Source organism: Cryptomeria japonica, chromosome 10 (genome assembly GCF_030272615.1).
Source record: "Cryptomeria japonica chromosome 10, Sugi_1.0, whole genome shotgun sequence".
Lineage (NCBI taxonomy): Eukaryota > Viridiplantae > Streptophyta > Pinopsida > Cupressales > Cupressaceae > Cryptomeria > Cryptomeria japonica.
The window spans coordinates 110,488,139-110,496,033 of record NC_081414.1 but is presented as its reverse complement, the minus strand read 5'-3'; positions in this window follow the sequence as shown (position 1 = coordinate 110,496,033).

Here is a 7,895-nt window from a genome sequence, read left to right as displayed (position 1 = left end):
GTGATCCCTACCAGGATCAGTTCCTAGCAAAACCTATTGTAATAGTCTTTAACCGGACTAGGCTCCTAATAGAGTGGACTTCAAAAGAGTTCAAAGACCAGCTTGTGGGTATTCATCCCCATTGTGGTTTTTCCTAGATGGGTTTCCACGTAAAAAAAATCAGTGTGTCATGTGTGATGCCTTTCATGTGATGGTTTAGTGTTTTATGTCAAAGTGGTAAAACATGTTGAACTAGTAGTCATTATATTTCTAATGATAGATTACTTGTTTATACATAAGTGTCAAGTGGAAATGAGGTATTAGATTGTGTGAAAAGCTAAGAGTTACTGGTTTATATCTTTCACATTCTCACAGTGTTTTATTGGTAGTAATCTAATTTAGACCAGTGTTATTGCTTGCCAGTCAAGTGCAGTGTTTACAGTCAAACCGGTTCAAGAAAAGTGTTTTTGTCTATACTGATTCACGCCCCCTCTCAGTACTAAATTGGTACTAACTATTTATCATTTATTCATCAATTGGTATCACAACATCTTCTAGGTCCTTTGTGTTGTAAGCTTAACTGCTTGAGGAAAAGATCCTACTCTAATGATGAAGAGGGAAGGTCCAAAGTTCAATAGAGACAACTTTAAAATATGGAAGGATAGAATTAAGATATACGTTAGAAGCATGGGTGCTCAACACTAGAGCTATGTTGAGAATGCTTATGTTATCCCTATTGATACTCTCACCAATGATCAAAAGAGAGAGATTCAGGAGAATAGGCAAGTCATGGAAGCCCTAATCAGCAGTCTATCTGACATTGAGTTTATTGATGTTTAGGATAAAGGCAATCCCAAAGAAGTATGGGATGCTCTTGAGAATATCTATGATGGTGATGAGCATGTGAAACAAGCTAAGGAAGAGAGCCTTAGGGAAGTTTGAAGACATGCAAATGGTTGAAGGAGAGACCATTAAACAATATAGAATAAGAATCAAAACTGTTGTTGGAGACATCAAGAGTGCAGGTTGTAAAATAGACGATTCCACTGTTGTTAGCAAAGTCTTGAGATCCTTATTACCAGTCTATGCAATAAGGGTTGTTTCTATTTAGGAGTTGAGGTCTATAGACAAGACACAGATTTCATAGGACTCCATCATTGCTAAGTTGATAGCTTATGAGATAAATATATACGATGACAGTATTCAGAAGACTGAATCAGCCTTTAGAGCATCTGCTGCACCATCTAGAAAGGGCAAAGAAGCTAGTACCAGTTGTGAACCAAGACAAAGTAGAGAAATGGATGATGAGGAGTTCTTGAAGGAATTTGAAGCTCTTCTTGACAAGAGACTTCCTAAGGTAGCTGGTAAATACAAAGGTAAGCTCCCTTTGAAATTCTTTTCTTGCAATAGGATAGCACACATTGCTGTAAATTGTCCTAATGGTGATAATAAGGACAAATTGGAGAAGTTCAATAAGTTCAGAGGAGGAAACATGAGAAACTATTTTGTATTAGTTGATGAAGGTGTCACTGATGAGGAATCAGAATATAAAGAAAGTGAAGACATTGTATTTGTAGTAGTTAAGGAAGATGTGTCAAACAAGAAGGCTCGTCTCTAGCTTTGATAATTCCAATGAGTGGATTATTGATAGTGGTTGTTCTCAGCATATGACTGGTGACCAGAGTAATTTTTTGTCTCTGGAAGAGTATAATGGTGGTGTGGTCTAATTTGGTAATGATGCACCATGTATGATAAAAGGCAGAGGGTCCATCTCTCTAAATGGAAAAAGCAATGTTGATAATGTGTATTGGGTAGAAGGTCTGAGACATAACCTTTTGAGTGTTTCCCAAATGAATGATAATGGACTCACTCTGGAATTCAGAGATGGAGTGTGTAAAATAAAAGGTAAGAGTGGTGAATTGATGGCCATTGGTATGCAGACCAAAGGTAACCTATTTTAGTTGAATGCAAACATCAGTACATGTCTAATGGCTAAGTTTGATGATAGTTGGATATGGCATAGGAGACTCTACCATGTAAACTTTGATAATATTATGAAGGCCAGTAAGATCAAGGAAGTTAGAGGATTGCCTATGCTGAGCAAACTGGAGAATCCTTTGTGCAGAGAGTGTCAACTAGGGAAAATGCCTTCCTTGACCTTCAAATGTAAATCTTTCACTACAGACAATTTATTTGATCTTGTGTATACTAATTTGCGTGGTCCTATGAAAACTAGGAGTATGCAGGGAGATAGGTATTTTATGATTCTTACTGACGATTGCTCAAGAATGATGTAGGTCACATTCTTGAAGGACAAGTCTGAAGCCTTTAGAAAGTTCAAAGCCTTCAAAGCACTGGTTGCAAAAGAAAGTGGTAAGAGGATTAAGTTCCTAAGAACTGATCAAGGAGGAGAATTCACTTTTGGTGAATTCAAAAAGTACTATGAAGAGAACAACATCAAGAGGCAACTATCTACCCCCTAGACTCCACAGTAGAATGGCCTAGTAGAGAGAAACAATTGGACTATAGTTGAAGCAGCTAGAAAAATGCTGATCCAAGGAAAAGTTGCTCACAGTTTTTGGAGAGAAGTGGTGAGCACTGCACTATACACTATGAACCAGGTACTCATCAAGAAAGGAAAGGATAAAAATCCTTATGAGTATTGGATCAGTAAAACCCCTGTGGTAAGCTACTTTAGAGTGTTTGGTAGCAAATGTTATATCAAGAGGAGAGAACATCAGAGCAAGGTTGATGCAAAATATGATGAAGGAATATTACAAGGATATTCCACCAAGAGTAAAGCTCTTAAGCATTTCAACAATAGGACTCAGAGAATTGTTGAAAGTATCAATGTTAGAGTTGATGAAACCTTTGAGAAACTTGAGGAAACCGACAGTGAGCAAGTAGGAGAGGAATTGATAGTAACCTTCTGGGAACCGATTGCAAAATAGCCTAGCATTAGTAATAGTGCTCCTACACCGGTAGATGTCGATGTTGATGAGGATGAGGATGAAGAAGAAAAGAAAGAGGAAATAACTAAGATCATTCCTATGTATGTAAAGTTGAATCATGATCCAAAGCAGATCATAGGAGATAAGGATTCAACAATTCTTACAAGAAGAAAGGTCAAAGAAAATTCTTGCATGATCTCTGAATTTGAGCCTAAAACATTTAAAGAGGCACATAAAGATGAAGACTGGATCAAGGCAATGGAAGAGGAACTTGACTAGATATAAAGGAATGGTATATGGTCTTTGGTACCCAAAACTGAGCATAAAAATGTCATAGGCACCAAATGGGTTTTCAGAAATAAGGTGAATGAAGATGGCACAGTGGTAAGAAACAAAGCCAAACTGGTGTGCAAAGGATATGCTCAAGAAGAAGGAGAAGACTATGGAGAAACATGTGCTCCAGTAGCCAGATTGGAAGGGGTTCATATGCTTCTTGCATATGTAGCCTTCAAGGGATTCAAAGTATATCAAATGGATGTAAAATCTGCATTCCTAAATGGAATACTAGAAGAGGAGGTGTCTATAGAGAAACCAAACGGGTTTTCCCTATCAAAAGATAGTGACATGGTGTGTAGGCTACATAAAGCCTTGTATGGACTAAAGCAGGCACCTAGAGCATGGTATGAATTCTTGCACTCCCATCTTGTGAAGATTGGATTTGAAAGAACAAGTGAAGATAGCAATATCTACTTGAAATCATAAGGAGATCAGATTCTAATCTATGAAGTATTTGTTGATGACATAATTTTTGGTGGAGATGACAAGATGAGTCATGACTTTACAGATGAGATGAAGAAGGAATTTGAGATGTCACTTATAGGGGAGATTAAGTTCTTCATTGGACTATAGATTCAACACATAAAAGATGGAATCTTTATCACTCAGTCCAAGTATGTCAAAGAGGTGTTGAAGACCTTTGGCATGGAAGATAGCAAATCGGTTGGTACACTGATGGTGATTGGTTGCAAATTATCAAAAGAGGATGACTTGGTGTTGGTAAATGAGAAGGAATACCAATCAATGATTGGTAAATTGCACTATATAGTACATAGCAAACCAAACATTGCACATGTAGTGGGCATTACTGCACAGTTCCAAAAAAGTCTAAGAGAATCCCACTTGGTAGAAATCAAGAGAATTATTAGATATCTGAAGGGAACTATTGACTATGGCTTATGGTATTCATATAGTAATGATTTCAACCTGAAAGTGTTTATAGATGCTGATTGGGCTGGTAATGTGGACGACTAGAAGAGAACAACCGGTGGTGCATTCTTTCTTGGTGGTAGACTAGTCTCATGGATGAGTAAGAAGTAGAGTATGTTGCAACATTTATGAACTGCACCCAAACAATTTGGATGAAGCATGTATTAAATGGCTTCAAAGTTCCTATATCTGAATTGGTAAGTATATTTTGTGACAACAAAAGTGCAATTAACATCTCCAAGAATCCGGTTTTACATGCTAGAACCAAGAACTTTGAGCTCAAGTATCATTTCTTGAGGGAGAAGGTTTAGAACAAAGAGGTTGTACTGGAACATGTTTCTAGTAAGGAGCAGTTAGAAGACATATTCACCAAGCCTCTACTGAAGGCTACCTTTACCTATTTGAGAGGTGAATTAGGGGTGCTGCCCCTTCAAGAGGTGAACTAAAGGTATGTGCTCCACATTAGTCAGGTCTTACATTGATATATCTTTTTCAGGATTGGTGTGTTGAAGGATGCTACTCCTTAGGGGAGCAACATAGTGGAACATAGATGTGTACACCTCCACATTGCCATTGTTGTCAAAGGGGGAGAAGATGTGAAGATGAAAAGATATCTTCCGTATTGGGGAGAAGATGTGAAGTAGAAAGACATCTTTGTATATTGCCATCAATGCCAAAGGGGGAGATTGTTGGCATATGTGTTGAGTGTGATGATATGATGATATTGTATGTTGTCATTGATGTCAATATGTTGAAGTATGAAGAAGTATGAACTAGTATGTTGTAGAAAGAAAACTGGCAAAGAGAATCGGTATGATGATGTAAACTAGTATTTGTGAAAAAGTGAAGCGGTATGTTTGATCAAGGTGAACCAGTATGTTGGAATGAGAACTAGAAAATGGAAGTTTTGTATCAGGGTTTCATTTGGCATGACTATCGGTTGGTAGTCTTAGCTTTAGGGTTTTTGGTTGATGCATTCCAAGATTGTGTGATTCAACTGATGACATCCTGTGATGATTTAGCATTGTAATGAAGACTAGATAACTGTTGCCATGTCAGCCTTGTGTGCATGAAGGATCTCCTTGAGGATCTTGCATGGAGATTGATCATATCTACCTCAAGAATGTGCAAAGTCTTTATAAATGGTGGAGAGTGTGTGATGAGTTATTAGCTTCCTAAAGCAACAAAGAATGAACATTGGAGAATGTCTTGAGATCTGTTCAAGACTATTGTATTCGATGCAGTGTGATTAACAGTCAGGATTGAACCGACTGGATTTTAAAACATAAATGTTTAGGGTTTAAGGTTTATGCTACCAACCTATCTATTTCCTATAAGATCGATGATGTCTTTCATTTTGAAGTTATTGGAAAATGATATGTGTGTATCTTAGTGAGTGATACTTGATTCTTGCCAAACTGGAGAAATGTGTTGATACCTGCAAAGTGTGATTGCAGAAGAAAAGGATCTAAAGTGGATCTGCCTTGGCATTGAGTGTTGTTATCAGATCAGTGTACTGCCTATTTACTTCTAACCATTTCAGCAGTTGGAAAATCTCTTAACCAGGTAACTTTACTTGGATTTTGTGTAAATCCTTTAACAGGGTGACTCAATTCAATGAGTTCTTCAAATCCTCTTGCGAGGTAATCTTTAATAGGGTTCTAACCTTTAACCGGGTATTTAGCCATCCCTTAACCGAGTGATCCCTAGCAGGATTGGTTCCTAGTAGAACCTATTGTAATAGTCTTCAACTAGACTAGGCTTCTAATAGAGCAGACTTCAAAAGAGTTCAAAAAGCAGCTTGTGGGTATTCATCCCCACTGTGGTTTTTCCTAGCTGGGTTTCCATGTGAAAAAATATCAGTGTGTCATGTGTGATGCCTTTCATGTGATGGTTTAGTGTTTTATATCAAAGTGGTAAAACATGTTGAACTAGTAGTCATTATATTTCTTATGATAGATTACTTGTTTATGCATAAGTGTGAAGTGGAAATGAGGTATTAGATTATGTGAAAAGCTAAGACTTACCAGTTTATGTTTTTCACATTCTCAAAGTGTTTTACCAGTAGTAATCTTATTTAGACTGGTGTTATTGCTTGCCAGTCAAACCAGTTGAGGGAAAGGATTTTGTCTGTACTGATTCACCCCCCTCTCAGTACTAGTTTGGTACTAACTATTTATCATTTATTCATCAATAATTAGGTCGACCACATAAAAGATAATACAATAAATTTATAACTTAAACCAGCAATCCAATGATCGACCAAGTCAACCTAAGACCAAAACAACATAATCCAATCAATAAATCCAACTAGTAATGCAATGGGATCATCCACCAACACATTACATAAACCAGTCCATAACCTAGTAGAATAAGATAGCATTAGGTCCATTCCTAAATGCAACACCATCGATCAATAGCAACAGGAACAAGATAACCAACAACATCCTGAAAGCCATCTAGAAGTTGCACCAACACCACTTATCAAGTGTAACAAAAGATCTTCAACAAAGCTCTGTTGGTAAAACCCTTACCGGTGACCAAAAGACTTACTAGAACAAATGATAGCTCCTAAGCCATCAAATCCTGAACCAACTGATCATGATATGCATTTGAATAGCATGAATGACAGATCCAAACCAATTCCACAAACCAAAGCATACCGTGTTGGCCATTTGGAGGAATTGATTATGTGTTGCATTGATGTTTTGTCATTGATGTCAACACTAGCTATTTTGGCTGCTTTACTAGTATCCTTTTGGTCCCGGTAGGTTGTTTGGTTTCTAGATTGGATTGGATCATCATGATCCACTATGCTTTGGTATGTTTGGGTTATGGAATTGTCTTATTCATGTTCATGTTCAGTCAATTGATTTTGATCTAGTGATCGAATGCTATCCTTCTTACTGTCAAGCTTGGTTTGTTGTTCTAGTGAGGGTTTCACCAATAGAGCTTTGTTAAAGATCTTTGATGATGTGCATAAGTGGTTTTGGTGTAACTTCTAGTGGAGATTTAGGATGCTAATGTTGGTCATGTTCAAGACTTGGTTGATGGGGTTCATTGCTTTAGCATGTGTGTGTTGGCAATTGACACTAATTGGATTTATTTTGTTGTCATTGATGGCAACAAGATATGATGGAATTCATAAATCAACACTGGGAAGCATATAACGATAGATACCAACTTTGGAGCATTCAGGGCTACATCGACACTGGCACCAGCACCGACACTGACATCAACACTTTTTTGGAAGCTGACATCAAGTAGGATTTACTTAAAGCATTTTGCAATTACTATTGTCAAGACCAACTTTTTTGTAAATGAATTGTAAGCTGACATAAGGCATATCATTTGTAATAGGTATATAGGTCAGTCTGCTAGGTTATTTTTGCAATGAAGCAAAATATACAAAATGTGTATAGGAGAATATAGCAAAACTGTATGATGCAAAATATATGTATGGAGATCATTTTGTATGAGACTAGTATATCATGCAATGATCTATAGATAGCTTGGAAAGCATTCTTGGAGGAGAAGTGATACCAGTAGAAATTCAAAGTTTATGAATTGATATAGAGCAGAACCAAAACAGGAACTCTATTTGGCATAGCAGATGCATTCTTGAGTTCATTTTCAGTAATTTACTTTGGTAGAAAGCTTGTAGTCAGTGAGTCTCTTTAGTGATGAGCAATATGCTCT